This window comes from Dendrobium catenatum, unplaced genomic scaffold (assembly GCF_001605985.2).
Source record: "Dendrobium catenatum unplaced genomic scaffold, ASM160598v2 original_scaffold_250052, whole genome shotgun sequence".
NCBI classification, from domain to species: Eukaryota; Viridiplantae; Streptophyta; class Magnoliopsida; order Asparagales; family Orchidaceae; genus Dendrobium; species Dendrobium catenatum.
In genome coordinates, this window is record NW_021568452.1 from 84,911 (window position 1) to 103,253 (window position 18,343).

The 18,343-nt window shown below is 36.7% G+C and overlaps 1 protein-coding gene across 6 annotated transcripts in view; it reads left to right on the forward strand.

Annotated features, from left to right (window-relative positions):
* The window catches only part of LOC110094002 (sorting nexin 2B), a 48,926-nt gene that overhangs the window by 23,740 nt on the left and 6,843 nt on the right, over nucleotides 1–18,343 (forward strand). The gene's annotated exons all lie outside the window — the stretch shown is intronic.

Genomic DNA, 18,343 nt, shown 5'->3' on the forward strand with positions numbered 1-18,343 from the left:
ATTTCAAAGACATGAATACAAACCCATTATCGGATTATGATTTTGCCGGGGGTATACTTGAATCGATATATTGTATATTGTCATGACAGACTTTAACACATAGTGGGATGTTACTATTTACCATAGGAGAGTTGCTTTCCACCCACCTTTGAAAGTAGTAATTTGGTCGCAGCTACTATGAAATGATGACCTCTCGAAGAAGGGCGCCGCGCTCTCAATTGGCGCCAAACGATAAGTCCATTCCGCGCCCCAACTTTAAAGGGGGCTACGAAGCATCGGTAGAGAGAGGGGGTAACAAATAGGGCTGATGTCTTAACCACACGATGGATCCTTTGCATGATGACAGTGCTTTTGCATTATTTCACTGTTCAATCGCTCAATCTATTGTTAGCCAGTAGTCCCAAGTCTTTAATTTTTTAATTTCATTTTTGTGGGGCCCGATTGATTGTGCACCGCAGTTCCTGAATGAACCTCGATTAACGATCTTTCAAAGCTTTTCGCCGTGTTTGTCCAAACAATGTAAGCCACATCTGACTCGAATGAATTTCGATGTACAGTGAATTGTTGACTAGTTGTGCATAAGATAGGGCACATTTCTATAATTATGGTATGGAGAGAGCATTTATCCTAGGGGAAGTTATCCCTCTTTGAAGGTAATCGATTAAAGGTCATCTCTAATCGCCTCTTCTTCAATCGTCGAAGGAGCATAAAGGATTGGAGAGGTTTCTTATCTGATATATTTCCAAATCTATAGGAAGAGAGGGCTTTGTAACCCTGAATCCCTTTATAGGGATATAATTCTTCCTCTGGGGCATGCGAATTCCTTTGCAATCTTTGCTAAAGGCCATTAGCCGTAGAATTGCTTCCATGGAGAAACCCTATATAGAGTCACGATAAGAATTTGTTCAAGCAGTGAAGGGTTATACTGGTCGTATTTTAAAAAATTTGGATTCAAGATCATATAAGTTCCAGCAATTTTGGTAATCACCAATTGAGAGTCCCAAAGATCTAATCGCTTTAATCTCCATCAAAATTGTAAGTTTAAAACCCAATTATGAAGAGCTGATATTTTGGCCTCGTTATTCCATGCAAGGCTCCCGATAAGTGGTAGGGAAAATTTGATTCATCCCTCTTCTCTGCGTGTTATAATAATTTAAGCCGACTCAACCTTTCCAGGATTATAGATTATTGGGCTGATCCCGGTGGAAGGATGTCGCCACCGATTATAAATATACCTCCCAGACAGCTTCTTACATATTTCCTCAAACTCATGCTTGTTCATCGGGTAAATTATCGTTTAAAGGAAGAATCCATCCGGCAGCGCTCGGTCGCGGTGCACCAGGAAATTGACAATGGACCTGTCCTTTACAGCACGGAGGGAAATGAAAGTAATCTCAAATTAGAGTAGTCATCAGTAGACCAGTGATCAAAGTGTCCTGATAATATAGGTCGGGTCATAAGATACTCAAAGGATTACTCTAGAAATCAAACTCGAGTCGAGTGCGCAAAACATGTATTCCTTAGCTTTTGGGCCGCAAAAAACAAAGGCCGGCAATGCTTCTTAATTGAGGTATCAAATTTTGTAGGAGAAGTCTTCGGCTAAGGTAAATAAAAGAAGCATTCTCTATTCCCTTCATCGCTGACTTTGAGCTAACAAGGGCACCTAAGGACTCATCTTAAAGGCTTGTAGTGTAGGAGGAACCAAACAGTTATTCCTGAACGGCTTGTGGCATAGAAACTGGAGGGTTAGAAAGGTATTTGTTTTGATATTTCAAAGGCATTCTGGAAACTTTCATCCCATACAAATTTAGTATCTTTCTTCACAAGGACAAAAAGGGCTTGACATCTCCTAAGAAAGATTGGAAAATAAAACCGTCCTAATATATGTCAATACTTACCTTGTTAGAGATCTTAAACTGAGTTTAAGACTCTTAGGAGATGGCAATCTAATATGGCTTCAATTTAATAGGGTCGACTCCAATTTCCTAGTGGCCTCACTATGAATCTAAAAATTTCCCTAAGTGACACCAAAGGCATATTTTCAAGGGGTTCATCTTCAAATCGTGTAGCGATTACAAACCGTTCAAATCAATCCTTAAGTCATATAGTTGAGCCTTCTTAATTTTACTTCTTTTAACAACTAAATCCATCAATGTAGCATTCGACATGATTATTTGATTAAATCATCTCAAAGATATGATCAGCCTGCTTTTGGGGGTAGGGGGGTTTGAAACTCCAGTATTCTTAATGCTAAATGGCATCACCCTTTTAACAAAAGATCCCTATGGAGTCTCGTAACGCAGTATTCTCTCATCTTTTTGGGCCACTTAATCAGTTATAACCAACTATGAGTCCATCCATAAAGGAGCAAATACATGTGAGGAGGCAATGTCGCACCGATGGTTATTAAATTTTCGGTATTATGTGGATAAGAGGCAAGTAATAATATATTATAAGATAGACCATCAATTGTTACTCTTTCACGCTCAGAGGAATCAAATATCATTCTTCCCTGTTAGCAATCATGACACCGCATTCTAATAGGAGCCTATATATCCTCTCGATATGAAGTCTGGGCTTCGGCTAATTTCTTAACTTCAGAGTGATATTCTTGCTCGATCTCTAAACGCCATGCGTTGAGGAGCATGTTTTAACAGAGAATGATATGTCAAATACTCCAAGTTGTGTCGGATCACTACCTCAAACGTACCAAACCCCAAGCATTTTGTCTCATGTCCAGGCAAATAAAATCTCAGAACTCGATAACAACTGAATCAAATCTTGAGTTTCACTTCACTTAGCAAGGGCTTTATGGAAAAGTAGGGCGGGTGTCATCATTAGTTCCTAGGTTAGATTTCTTTTAACTGTTTGACCATCCATTTAATTTCTTCTTCAAATTCAGGGGGTGTTATCCCAAACTTGAAGTACATTCGGGACATCTAAAGTCTCCAACATATCCCATCGAGGGGACCGAAAACATCTATAGAAGATATTTTGAGATTCAAGATGGTAAGTTATTCATTAAGTAGTATTCATCGGTATCAAATGAACTAACGTTCCAAAAAAGCCAATACAAGCCATTAGAATTTTTCTTGACTTAGTTTGCCAGATATTTTTCATGGTATCTGGCTTGAACCCTTAGTCCATTGAAATTGGCACAAGACCTTTGGAGAAAGTATTTTTCACGTAAATAGGAAGTAGCTGAAAGGTAATTTCCATTTAATTCATTAAATATCTACCCTCCTCAAGGGTTACATCACTTTTCATCCCCTTGGGAGGATGGAGCCCAGGAAAGAATTTTTGACTTTCTTTACTTCATCGTTTAAGTTAGAGGCCACTTTTAACCGTTTAACGCCAGCAATCCTGCCGTGCTAACAGTGGTTCAGGGAAATGCCACAATCCTAATGCCGAGCTTTTGTAAACATATTTAATTCAGGCTCGTCACCTTTTATCCTTCGAGTTATTCTACCTCAGAGTCACTATCTTGGTCTAAGGTGAGATCAATTTTGGAGGAGTATTTATATCTTGTAGTCGAGATGAGAGAGTGTAAACACCTTTGATTTTCCTGTTCACCATCGGAATTTGATTCCTGCAGTCATTATGTACACAGGTGTTGTTCTTTCCTATCTAATTGAGCATGGACCGACCTGTGTTTCCCTAGATCCATCCTCCACTCTTTGAGGTAATTTATCTTGGAGGCCTAAGGGACAACGATAATCAAAGTCATTTCTTCACTACTCGACTGTATCATTTCTTGATTGGTTGATATCTTGCTTCCTTTTTCTTTTTTTTTTCTTTCTTCTTGGTTGGGAGATTTGTTGGTCCAACCAATTTCTCCTTAATTTTGATCTCAAACTTAAAATGGGATGAGGACTCTCCTATTTTGAGTTTTTCATGAAATATATTTACTCTCGAATCAGTGGTGGTCTCGAGCTCTCACTCTATATTATTTATAGAATAAAGAAGAATTAGTTGCAGATCACCCTTAATCACATGTTCAATGTCGTCTCGTTGGACTTGACGTATTGTGTTAGGGTAGATGGATACCATTCTATTATTTGCCTTAGATTCACAAGGTCGTACCAGAAGAGTGTTAAAGGATATTACTGAATCAATTTATTATGAAACTTAGCTTTCAGTTTTTTTAATTTCTCCTATCCTAAGAGCAAAGTAATTGAACCTAAAGCTCTATGCCCTTTTCGTCTGAAACCGACAAACAGCACCTCAACTTATCGATTGAAGCTTGCTAATATCAACTCTAAGGTAAGTGAGGGTTTTTATGTTCATTACGTTGATTGATGCACCCGGATCAACAAGGAACTAATAGATAAACATGAAATTTTCCACATAACAGTATATTAAAGGGGACGGTTGTGGCAGTAGTTTCCCAAAGATCTATACTTTGTCTTAAAAAGTAAACTCCATTGACCTGTTTGAGTAAAAGTACCTCATCTTTTGACAGATTTGAGCAATGGGTGAGGGCATTCTTGGGTTGATACGTTGCTTAGTTATTAAACACCTCCCTTATTTCGTTTAGAAAGAAGGAGGTACGATTCATTAAAAAACTTAATTTGGCTGGGTAACATTCTTATGATGGGCAAGGACATACATCAATAGTAGGATAACAAATAGACTCAAAAAACTGACGAATTAAAGGGAATCAGATTTTGAGGGGAGTTTGGATTTAAGATCTTCGAAGGTGATTGCTTGCCTTTATCCTGTGGGGAAAGCCTTAGGGGTAAGACTTTACCGCCACGAGTTACACCTACTCGATATCCTCGGGCTTGCTAAACTAGATTCAGTCTCTACACTCACCGTGGCATCAGTATCATTCACTCTCTCGTTAAAGTGAGATAGTCAGAAATCTAAAATCACCTATCTCGATTAAGGATCCATATTCAAAAATTAAATTGGGGGGGAAATCACTTCTCTGAATAAGGTGTGTGGCTCCTCCTTTGTGGCGTCGACTACGGAAGGTGAGTTTTGTTGACATGACTTTCTTCCACCAAAATGTTTTGATTTAAAAATAAGAGAGTCCATCGAGTTACATTTCTGATTATGGCTAATCATCAAGATAGAGTAAAAGATGTTTTTTTTATCATTTTTTGACCCTTTGCTTTCGTGGGGCAAATAAAAGTCAGAATAACAAGAGAGGGGGAAAAGGGTTTTCACACCTCTCCCACACTCTAGTACATCTCCATCAAATACACTTCCTCTCTACAAAATCATCTCTCTTTCTTTCTTTACATATTCACAGTTAAGTTCCATGGACTACTGGAGAGGGGAAGTGGCCTCAACTCCTCCTTGCGAAGCATCCAAGTCAACTTCCCACACCGAGCCCTAGGGCTATCATAGTCAGTAGTTGAGAAAGATTTGAAAAGATTTATTAATCGACTTTTTAAAATACCCGAGATAGAGCAATGTCCCAAACATCTTTGCATTGAAAGAGAAGAGTTAGGAATATTACTAGATAAAGTTGACTTGAGGCCTATTTTGGGATCCACAGTAAAATTCTTTTAGTAATTATATTAATTATCAGCTTGAAGTAGTTTTCTAGAGCCAATCGTTTGAATCCAAACACAGCTCCTCCGAGTGGGGGTGGACTAAGGAGCCGAGATGGTACGGACAGAATTTACGGATCTTCTCTTCTTACTCTATTCTACTAGGCCCCCTAAGGCTCCATTTCTGACAAACTGGGAAAATCCAGGCTTCTATAAAACGAAATTCTTAAAGAAAATTCGTGTTATTTATCTGAACTCGCCTTATGAAATCTGCGTATATTAAGGTCTTCGTCTCTGTCTCTGCATCTAAAAAGAGCGAAGGCGACTCTAGTTATATGTGAAGCTAGAGTGTATTATTATCAGTACGCGCTCTCTGTGACAGGTTGGCCTCATGGTGCGAGCGCAGGTGGAGTGCTTAGGGCTGACTAGACCAACTCCGGCCCGTTCTTCCGCCTTTGATATGGGCTCGAGACCCATAGTCTCTTCTTCTCCAAAAAGATATTTTTCATTCAAACTGTGTATGGTCATCCGTCTTCCTTACTCTGTATTATGGTCTGCTATCGTAAGCGACATGAGTCATTAGTGTCGCTCTCTCGATTAGGCAAAAATTGCTAGGCGCTGTGTGAATGTTGAGTGGTAGCTATTCTTTAACCGCTTATCTAGGATTAAGTGAACCATTTCAATGTAAACCAGACGCTCGGGGCCATGAGATCACTTTCTTTAGTAAGGATATATAAATCCTGATCAGCTTCTCTATGTCTCCGCTGCGCTGCAATAAACATGACGTGGTCTCCAGATAGCGTGTGTTCTGGGACCGGGCGCGATCTACTAACCACAGATAGATATAGATATATATGTTTCAACTCGTAGGAAGATCGCTGGCTCTATCAGACTTATATATTCTCTCTCTATGCAAACGCAAACTCAAGAGTTTCGACTCACACAGCGAAATTAAGTCGACTGTGTTATATATATATATAGATGAGAAATTATAGATCTTCAAAAGGGACGAAACCATAAGGATCTTTAGAGGCTTAATATACAGAAAAGTTAGTCGCTAGGATGGGTTAGATGTAATGTCAATTACTTGAAATTCCGTTCTCGTAGAACAAGTGATCTGGTCAGCGTACCTCTAATGTCGCAAAAGTGTATTGACAGATGGATGAGTCCCCTAGACCTAAATAATGTTTTGCACAAAAGAGATAGTATCGCGAGTTCATATTGCCGATCCTTGTATTGCAAATTTAGAACAATTAGATATAGAGTGAATTGGAATAGTGATGAATCCCATTTGATGTGTGCCATTCCCTTGAGTGTACAAAGTTATTGATGTGTCAGAGCTGTTTGTTGCCTCACTATAGGTCTTCTGTGTGGCGCGCTTGGGTGAATATCTGGAGTACAGTATGTTTAGTTGCAAACAAAGAGAAGAAATTGGCTTTCAACACTCAGAATTTGATACTCCCTTGTGTATAGTTATGCACAAAATAGAGGTTGAAAGAATGGAGGTTTGTAGGAATTAAGGGTCTTGAAGATGATAAGGATCCGTTGGTGTGTGATGATGTTGTTCATCTAGTAATGAGTGGTTCACTAGATGATGAGACAGATTTTTCCATTATCATACATGGCAGCTACGAGGATCTAAGTGTGTATCTTTAGGGGCGGAAGCCAGATCAAAGTGGGGCACATCCATTAGTACCACACCACAGCACATCTGCCAGCGCTCACCGTGTGTGTGCTGACACACAGTAACAAGCAAAGTGTTACCATACCTCTATGTGTCTCTCTCGCCTATTTATATTAGTATCTACGTGAGCAATTAACACTGTGGTAGAATTTCATTTACATATAAATTTTGACATCACGAACAAGAGCATAAGTGAAGTCACATATGTTTGAGATTGATTCAAAGCAGTGCTATGAGCCCATCATATTTACGAGAGTTACACATATACGCCGAAAGCACACGTAAATCCCTTATCAGGAATACCCATTAGGTGAAGGGATTGATTGAGATTAGTATGTTCTTTATTTTGAGAGTTTTGAGGTAGGACTCTCTCTATATATACATATTTGCTGTCAACTTTGGGATATAAAGTGTTTTAATATAGATATTATTTCTTAACATATATCACATACTAATCTTACTGAACATGTCAACTTCTGGTTCTTATTTGTAATGATAGAATCTTTGTTGTGGATATAAGGTCATTGACTCGTGAACACCGGATGGTTATATTTCTACGTCCTCTCTGATATGCGACAAATCTCTTTGTGTATCGTGAAGATGACACTCTACCGCCTGATATACACACATAACGAGGTCTTTGGACGTGAAGGCTCACTACATGAGGGTGCAATCGGTATCCATACAAAGCGCGGCTAGTCGAGAGCTTTATTACAATCTTTTTGAACAAATCGATGTGATAAAGAAAGTGTCACCTATATTTAAGTAGAGCATGCGTTTAACAATGTCCCTTCACTTTTCTTCTACATACTGATACGTACAAATATTGTTAGATAATTTAGACAGTGTGCTTATTCTGTGATAGAGTGTAGAGATAGGTAATTTAGGTTATGGCAAGAAACTCAGAAAAAGGAAAGCTATAGGCTGACACTATATGTGCTTTCGGTGGGCGAAGGAGGAATACAAGCAATAGGATGCTGATGATTCATAAGTGAGATTTTGTGAACACGACAGTATTTTCGTACCTCAGCCGTCTATGAGCTATTTATCTTCTATGAATCTCCTCAAATGCTTAAATCTAGTTATAAGACTTTTTACTTATTGTTTATGACTGAGATATATATATATTAATTATTTCTCTTAATTATTATCCTGATCGTGTTATATCGTCATCCATTAGCTAGTGTCTACGTATACTGCGAGTATAACAGATATATATATATTATATGCTCTCATTACCTACTATTACTTCATTAATACTCCTCCTTCTCACTTCATTCTCCTACACTCATCATAAGAGCTCTCGCTTAATAGTTAGTCGTGCAATGATGCGAGTCAAGTGCACATTATCTTAAAATAGAATGATACTCAATATTATCGAGCGCCTGTACCTGTACTGTGATTTTCATCCTTCATTGTTATATATTTGTAACAACCCTCTAGTTTCATATATCCCTGTCTAGAGTGTGTCTCCATCAAGATAATGTCTAGAATAACGGTCATCTCTGCAGCGAAGGATATTCCAGATCGTGGTCAGATAAGAGGACACAATTGTTTTTGTGCTTTATACAATACCAATAAAGTTGCCTATGTAATATTACCTTATGTACTAGCATTCTAATCACCTCTGCCAATGCCTATCATCTAATCCATCCAATTGATCATTCGGTGAATCGAAGGTGCGAACGTACGCCTTTATATTCATGCCCAATTAAATCAGTTATTTTATGGTAATATCTAATATCTTGGTGATGATGATTTCTGTAACTTGTGGTGATCTTTGGGAATATGGCTAGAGAAGCCTCTCATAACATTGGGTGTCATACTTTACATCATGTATGCTTATACCTTAGATCCATGTGCTGCAGTGTCTCTCCTCTTTGGTACATAAAAAAAATATCTCCCAGATACTAGGTCTTATTCCAGTACGTAGTTTGCATCCTTTATCTACTCTCAACGTCCGGTGCAGGGATCCTTGGGGTGTCTCTAAGTTTGTAGAGCATGTGGTAGGGTGATGGGTCCTACATCATGCAATGAGATTAATTTTGAGTCCTTAGACACCTGACTGGGGAGCCTTAGGAAATGACACTCAGATCTTTGGGATGTGCAATCCAAAAACTCGAGAGCAGTAATTGTGGTGTGACTAAAACTTGAACTAAACTGGTCAGGAAGCAGCACTATCAATGTGTGACAATTGAGTGTAGTTCTATCTTTGACTCAAGGAAACATCCATCTTATCAGAGCTAGGGTACTTAAGAGAGTGGAAGGATACGTAAACGTGATAGAACCGTTGGTGTTGTATAGGAAATTAGAAGCGTGTCTAATGAGTTTTCTTTAGGATTAGTAGGTGTCGAGTCAGATAAGGTCTTCTCCTACATTTTGTTTTGTGATAACTCTATTCTAAGTGTGCATATTAAACACATTATTTTCCTTTGCTCAGGGACTTAGGCTCTTGCCTCTAGAACACATATTCTTAGGTCTTCGTTTCGAGTCGCTCCATTTAATATATGCTTTTTGTACAATCATTGAAGTGACCAATATTTTATAATAGGCTAAGGAAGTGCTATAGGTTCAAAAATGCTAATCCGGGGGTCTACTCAGATATGAATTAAATCAGTGCTCTCTCATATCCTCAGACCTCAGTCAAACAGCACTAAATATTCTATACTCATCTTTAGTGTAGGTGATTGGACTCTCGTCAGCATGCAAATAGAATTATCCATCAACTAGGTAGAAACAAGAGATATTATATGATAATAGCTCATATATATATAAATATATATATATATAATACTCACTTATATATATATATATATATATATATATATATATTTTCTTATAGCATTCTTATTTATAACCCCACTATTTACACATATACGCTAATTCTCATTTTTCTTAGTTGGAAGAAATGTAGGAATTGTACATGCACTTAAATTCTCTTTATCAAGGTTTAAAATTGCGTAAATAAGCCTTGAGGCGTTTTTCGTCCTTGAGGTGAGGCGTAAGCCTCGAGGTGGTGTGAGGCGTAAGCCTCACGATCACAAAATTGCGTAAATAAGAATTTAATGGTTTTAGTAGGTAAATAATAACAAGATTCTATCATACAATAAAAACATCTAAATGACATGTGAAATTAGTGGAAAGTAAGAAAATAAATGCAATAAAATTATATCCCAAAGTACAAAATTATAAAATATTAGTCTATCAAAACTCTCAAAATACAAAGAACATATAAAATTCAATCATATCCCTTCACTAAATGGGTATTCAAGGGATTCTTCTTCTCTAATTGTATTTATGAATGTCATATCTTTATCATCTTCAATGTGACTCACTTTGCTCTTCTCTGTTCAATAAGAATGATCATTATTATGTTAATTGCTCACTTGATATAAATATAATGCAATAGCATATAAGAAGTTATGTAATACCTTTACTTGTTTGTTGTGCCGTAGAACTAGTGGATGTGTGTGGTGTGGTACTAATGGATGTGCCCACTTGATCTGCTTCGCCCCTAAAGATATCACACTTAGATCCTCTAGCTGCATGTATGATAATGGAAAATCTGTCTCATCATCTATGAACCACTCATTACTAGATGACACATCATCACACACCAACGGATCCTTATCATCCTTCAAACCCTTATTCCTCAACCTCCTATCTTTCAACCTCTTATTGTGCATAATATACACAAGGGAGTTCATTCTGAGTGTTGAAAGCCAATTTCTTCTCTTTGTTTGCACTAAACTATATGTACTCCAGTTTCGCTCACACCCAGAAGAAGAACAAGTGAGGTCCAAAACTCTAACAACAAAACTTTGTAACTCAAGGGTGGAATCATCAAATTGGATTCATCATTCAACTATTTTCAAAAAGAAAAATGATACTGGTCCATCGGACCCCGTGCACCTCTATTATGTATAGTGGAGGAAGAATCATTTCTACTCTCGCTCTCGAAGTAAGCACCATGTTCGACCCTTTCATTAAATTTCTCCTATTGTAAGTGTTTTGCCGTGGTACTTTTCTTCATGTAAGCAATAATTTCATCATTCACCTTGTCCGGCACATTTGTACACAGTGCTACATTTTTATGAGAGCATGATAAGTGTTCATTCATGCGGGTAACTTCATCCTTCACCACTTTTTCGCAAAAATTGCATTTCAAATACACATAAGTTTTCTCACCGCCGCCTATGTCAACTTGTACACTGTATTTCCAAGAAAGGTCCCTCCGCAATGACGTATTAGACGTTTCCTTGCCCTTAACCATATTTTCTAAAGGAAAAATAGCAAAATAAAAAAAAAACTCAAAAAATTTAAAACCCTAGATTTCCTATAAGTTCAAAAATCATACCTTAAACTTAAAAAAAACTCTAAGAACTCTTCAAGAGGAGATGTCGAGGGGCGGCCAGAAATAAAGCACTCACCGGCGAGTGGCGGCGCTGGCGGGGGAGGCGGCGGAGACATGTGGGAGATCGGCTTCGAGAGCTCGTGTGATCGAGCTGGGGAGCTTGCGGGTTCGGGAGCTTGAGGTTTGGCTTGGACCGGTATAAGGGAGTGCCTAATTTCATTTTTATTTAAAGTGAGTGGGACCATTTCTATGAGGCGTACGTCTCAAGCAAAATTGCCCAATTGAGGCGCACCTCATTTTGTTTGAGGCGTACGCCTCATCAAACACCAAAATTACTCAGGCAATAAGGCGTCCTTGGTCCAAATTGCGCAGAGGCGCACCTCTAATTGCACAATTTTTAACTATGATTATTATTTTTACTAACTCATCTGGATATCTTCAAAGTTCAGCATTTTTAATTGAATTTGTTTTAAAATTTTAAAAATATAATGCAGAAATTAAATCAATACTATCTTTTATGTCTTTTGTGGTGGTAATTCATTTGAAAGATTATTACAACAACATCAAGCCTTTATCCTCCTTATTTAGGGTTAGCTACATAAATCCTTTTTCTCCATTGTGACCCGTTTAGAGTCAAATTCTCATTTAAATCTAATAAAAAAAATATCATTTCTAATATTTTCTAACCAAGTCTTTTTAAATATCATTTCATAAGTCAAATATAGTACATCTACTTTCCTAACTAGATCATCGGAAGGTTGTCGTTTTATCTGACCAACCATCTAAGATGACTCTCTCTAATCTTGTCTTCCACTGGAGCTATTCCAACCTTTTCACATATATGCTCATTTCCTATCTATCTCTAAGAGTGAAGTCACACATCCACCTGAGCATTCTCATCTTTGAAACACTTAACTTAATATCATGCTTCTCTTTTATTGGCCAACATTTTGCACCATAAAATATTGTAGCTCTCACCACCATCTTATAGAATATTCGCTTAAGTTTGAGGGGGACTTTTCTATCACACAACAAGCCCAACGCATTCCTCTACTTCAACCATCCAACTTGGATTCTATTAATAATATCCCCATCTATTTCATTTTCACTCTGATCAATTGACTCAAGGTATCTAAATCGTGTACTCTTATTAATGATTTCATCATCTAAAATTACAATCCCGTTACTAGATCTATTATTACTAAAATTACACTCCATATATTCAGTTTTAGATCTACTCAAATGTAAGCCTTTAAATTTTAAGGTTGACCTCCATAGTTCAAGTTTACCTTCAACTCCCTCTCTAATGTTATGAACAAGAAGAATATCATCAACAAAAAGCATACACCATAGTACAACTTCTTGCAATTATCTAGTGAGAACATTCATGGGTAAAGCAAAAGATATGGGCTTAAGGCGGATCCTTGATGTAATCCAATTGAAATAGGAAAATACTTGGTCGAACCACCTTGTGTTTGAACACAAGTAAAAGCTCCTGCATACATATTTTTAATGACTTGAATATAAACATTATTAACCCCTTTCTTTTTATCATATATTTTCTTTAAATCAATAAATATCATATGTAGATCATCCTTATTCTCTCTATACTTTTTCATCAACCTCTCAGTAAATGTATAGCTTCCATAGTAGACCTACTCAGCATAAATCCAAATTAATTTTGAGAAATATTAGCATCCCGCCGCAACCTATGCTCTATAACTCTCTCCCATAGTTTTAAGGTATGACACATTAACTTAATTCCTCTTAATTCACACAATCTTGTGTATCACCTTTATTCTTAAAAATATGAATCAACACACTGATTCTCCATTTATCTAGCATATTTTAATCTTCAAAATAATATTAAAAAAGTTTAGTAAGCCAAGAAAATTCCTTCATCTCCTAAGCATTTTCATATCTTTATTGGAATATCATTAGGTCCAATAATTTTTCCACACTTCATTTTCTTTAATGCCTCTCTAACTTTTATTTTACGAATACGCCGGTAAAATAAAAATCTTTAGGATGCCAAGATTACTAAAGTCAATCACATTCAATTTTAATTGAAAAATTTAGCAAAATATCTCACCAATCTTTGTTGAGGGTCTTCTTCTAATAAAAATATTTTTTTATCTTCATCTTTAATACAATTCACTTGAACTAAATCTTTACTATTATCTCTTTGTTTGACTTATATATATATATATATATATTTCACTCTCCTTAGTATCTAATATATTATATAAACTATGATGCACCGACCCAGACACGGCGACACGAACACGACACGACACAGACATAGGACATGACAATTTTTAAAAATATAGAACACTGGTGCGCCGTGGACATGGCATAATAAATTTTTAATATAATATATAGAAATTAAGGTGACATTATAGTAAAAATGACTAGCAATAATAAATCAATTTCATGATAACTTGTTTAGCTTATAACATAAAGATGTTTACTAGCTACTCATTTTCTTTTCTTTGTTTCATATCATTCACTTCTAAATGATAAAGCTTGATCAACTCTCACATATTAGGAAGAAGTGTGGGATGAGCCATGAGTAGATGGTGAATGTATCTCTTTAGGGAGTGTCCTTTGGATCCTAGATTCAGCTTCATCAACTTGTCTGTTCAATTCAATCAACTGCGACGTAGTAATCTTAGAACACATTTTTATTCCATGGCCAGAAATTTTAATTAGATGTGCCTTCACCCTAGAATAAGATTATTTGTAGATGCCACCACAATAATTGCATTTGAATGACACATTCCCTCATTCAAATGCTTTTTCTAACTTTATAACATGAATCGATAACGACTTATCAGTTTCTACAGATGACTCTTTTGAACCTTCACCTAATCGACTCCCGCTAGCAGTAGAGCTCATTTTACTAACAAACCACTCATACATATAAATACATCAAATTAAATTGATATGAAGTGAAATCAAAATATCTCAATAATAAGATAACATAAATACAACAATAAACCGGTCTGCCGGGGGTCCAAGGGGGCGCTGGCCCCTAGAGGGGTTCGACCTAGCAGTAATTTTGAAGTTATGCTTGTTTTTAAAGTTCGTAAGTTATTTGTATGGGAAGATACCGAGTGGTACTGAGCATGCACCTAGCATTACCGAGCATGTACCTAGCAGTATCGAGCATATTCCTAGCGGTACTGAGTGGTATCGAGCATGTACCTAGCGGTACCGAGCATGTACTAAGCGGTACCGAGCATGTACTGAGCGGTACCGAGCATGTACTGAGCGATACCCAGCATGTACCTAGCAATACCCAAGCATGTACCTAGCATGTACATTAAGTTTTTCAACAATGAAGAGAAGAAATAGTGAAATCCACTTACAAAGTTACAGGTCTTGACTCTCTTTCACAGAAGGTGCTCTGTTTGGCCTTGATTGCGAACTTTGCCTTGGATGACCGTAGAAATCACGCAAGAACGGAGGAATGGGAAAGACGAGCTCTGCTTTGCCTCGACTCGAGCAAAAATGATGAAGGAACGTGAGGTGAATGCAGCGGGCTCTGTTTGGCATCGACTGTGAGCTCTCCCGGTCCGCCCTAGAAGATTTCTTTCGTAGATTGGAAAAATAGGGCTTCTCATTCGCGGAAAAGGCTAAATAGAATTAACGGTTTTATCATTTAATAATCGAACACGCGTGTCCGACACACATATCCGATTTTAATTTTAATTTTTAAATTGCGACACTCGAATGTCGTGTCGGACACGTGTCCATGCCATGTCCATGTCCAACATGTGTCCGACACTGCATAGCCTTTTTAAGCGGAGTGTCGGTGCATCATAGTATATAAATCATTAAAATCTTAAATTTTTGCATCGCATATTTCTTTCTTAGACTCCTTATAGGCGCTTTATATATTTTTCAATTATCAAAATTTTTACATATAAACTAATTTTTATAAGAATTTTTCTTATTTTTATTTTTTCTTGCATATTTTAATTCCACAACCTACTATTTTTACTATTATGAGCTTTTTGTTTTGATACTTCAAGCACATTTTGTAACATTTTTAATATAACTTGCTACTTTTTCTCACATACATTATCTTTTTTATGCATAGACAAAATCTTAAGACCTACAATCATACTCTCAAAATTATTTTTGTTGATATTCTTTAAATATTTTTGTCTAATCCTAAAACAACGTTTTATTTTATTTGAAAGATTATTATGTTATTAAAATTTAAATTTGATAATAACTTGACATCATACTCAAGTGTAATCAAACTTTCAAAAATATCATCTTTAGATTCTATAGTCTCTAAAACATAAATCACTAACTTTTCAAAGCATCTTGATTTAAGATATATAATGATTTTCTCAATTCATTAGGAGCACTATATTCTTTTATAGATGAAACTATATAATATTATAGATAATCATTTATAGTGATTATATTTTTCAAGATGAGCTGCATTTTGATCATATAATCCTCAAATGATTCAATATATCATGAGCTATATCAATAGGCAAAATATCATATCAAATATTTTCATTATAAGTAGTAATTTCAGTGACATAATTTTTTTTAAGGAAATTGAAGCCTTATAAGTCATATAAGCCTTATCTTTTCACACCAATTTTAATTTCAATTGAGTTGAATTTATGTCAAATCTTTTCATTAAAACACTATTGTTGCCAGGTCCCAAACCTTGGATGAGAAAATTAAAGGGCCGTGTTAGGTAATTGACAACCAGTATAAAACTTCTTGAGTAATCATAACATGAATATTTTAATACGTTGTGTTAATATTAGAGCATTCCCAAGAAGAGACGTGTTATATGGCTTGAAATATAGCGAGAAGTGTACAAGAGCTACTGCACCTGTGCCCGGATGCAGCATCAAATAAGGGTTCCCACATATATTAGATCTGGCATATGTTAAGAAAGATAGAGGTAGACTTAAAAAGATTTGGTTATAAAGTATTAGAAATGACTCCATTTATTATATTAAATGAGAATTAACTCTTAATTGGACATAATGGAGAAAAATGATTTATGTAGTCGACCCCGCATAAATGGGATAAAGGCTTAATGTTGTTGCAATGTTTAAAATTGCGTAATCGGGTATTGAGGCGTTTTTTCGTTCGTGAGGCGAGACGTAAGCCTCAAAATCAAAAGATTGCGTAAACATAAAATGATAAATTTTGTATATACTAATGAGTAAATAATATATAAAACATAAAATGCACAAGATATAAAGTGAAATCAAAATATCCCAATAGTTAGACAACATGAAATGTAGTTTAACTCAAACTACTTCTTTCCCAAATCACAATATTCTTTTCATTAACATATATTTTGAAAAATAAATAACAATGACATATCACATAAAAACTCATAAATCATCAGCACTGTCATCATTAAGGGGGTCTTCATTTGAATCATCATTATGATGAACAACTGATGGGGACATCAGATCATCATGGAGAGTTTATCAGAGACGCGGCCGCCAATCTACGGCCACGATCGAGTCTTTATATTTTTTAGTCGTTGATGTATTTTTATTTTCATGTAGCTTGTTATTTGCTTATGTGGCATTGTGAGCCGTTGTATTTTATTTTATTTTATTTTATTTAGTTGCTTATGTGTTTTCTTTCCCGTAGTACCCCTCTTATGGGAGTTGTCGTATGTAAGCCTAAAGGGCATTTGTGTCTTTTGTTTCGAGTCATGTTGTAGGAGGCTATTTAAAGCCCCACTTTATTCTATTATGGTTAATGAATGATTATTATGAAAATTTTTCTGCACTCGTTTTCTTGGAGCTACTGAGAGCTTTAGAGAAAGAGAGAGTTAGAGATCTTGGTGGAGCCTAGCAGAGGCCACCCGTCGTACCCAACAGTCACCACCACCGGTGGCTCTTGGTTTCCCTACCTTCATTGCCGGCCTCCCTCCACTCGAACCCCTTTCTTCACAAGGCCGCCGGCCACCACTCCACAACCCGCCAGCCACCTCTCCACAACCCGCCGGCCACCTCTCCGTCATCCCTCCCTTGGAGTTTCCTAATTAAGGCTTGGGTGAATTTAGGAAGAATTTGAAATTCAAATTCATTTGTTTGAAATTCAAATAAACTTTTCTAATTCACTAATTCTATTTTAGGAAACTTTTTGAATTCATGCCTAAATAAATTTTCATTAAGAAAGGATTGAATTAAATCTTTCCAATCTTATGAATTTAAATTAGGAAGCCTTGATTTCCTCTCATCAATCCCCCTCATTCATGCTTGCCACCGACCCCATAGCTCTCCCCCATTAATTCCTTTTTCCAAACATTTCCTAAATTCAATTCTAACATAAGAAGTAAATCAAAACCCCATATTTCCCTCCTACCCGAAATTTCATCTCTCTAATTCCTCAATTACTTTCCTAATCCAGGAAATTAATTCTGGAAAGCAAAACCCCCGCCCCTCCTCTACCCGTTGCCTCCCTCCCTGTTTCCCTTTGAGTTTTTTTTTGCCGCCTCCCTCCACTTTCCAACTCTCTCCCCTCTCACGAAACCCTATAGTGAGATCTTAGCATAAACAATTCTCAAATAGTTCCACTCTCACATTTAGAAAATCTGAGATTTTCTTCTCAGATTTTGGCTAGAAAATCTGAGAACTTTGTCAGATTTTGGAAGGACTTGGATTACTTCTACAAGCACCCTATGAAGAGAACATCATCGTTCTTGGACCTTGGATATTCGTCATGAGTAGTTGCTATCATGAAGGATCGCCATGTCTCCTCGAGCAAAGGTTTGTCCTTCTTTCACTTGCATTCAAAGTC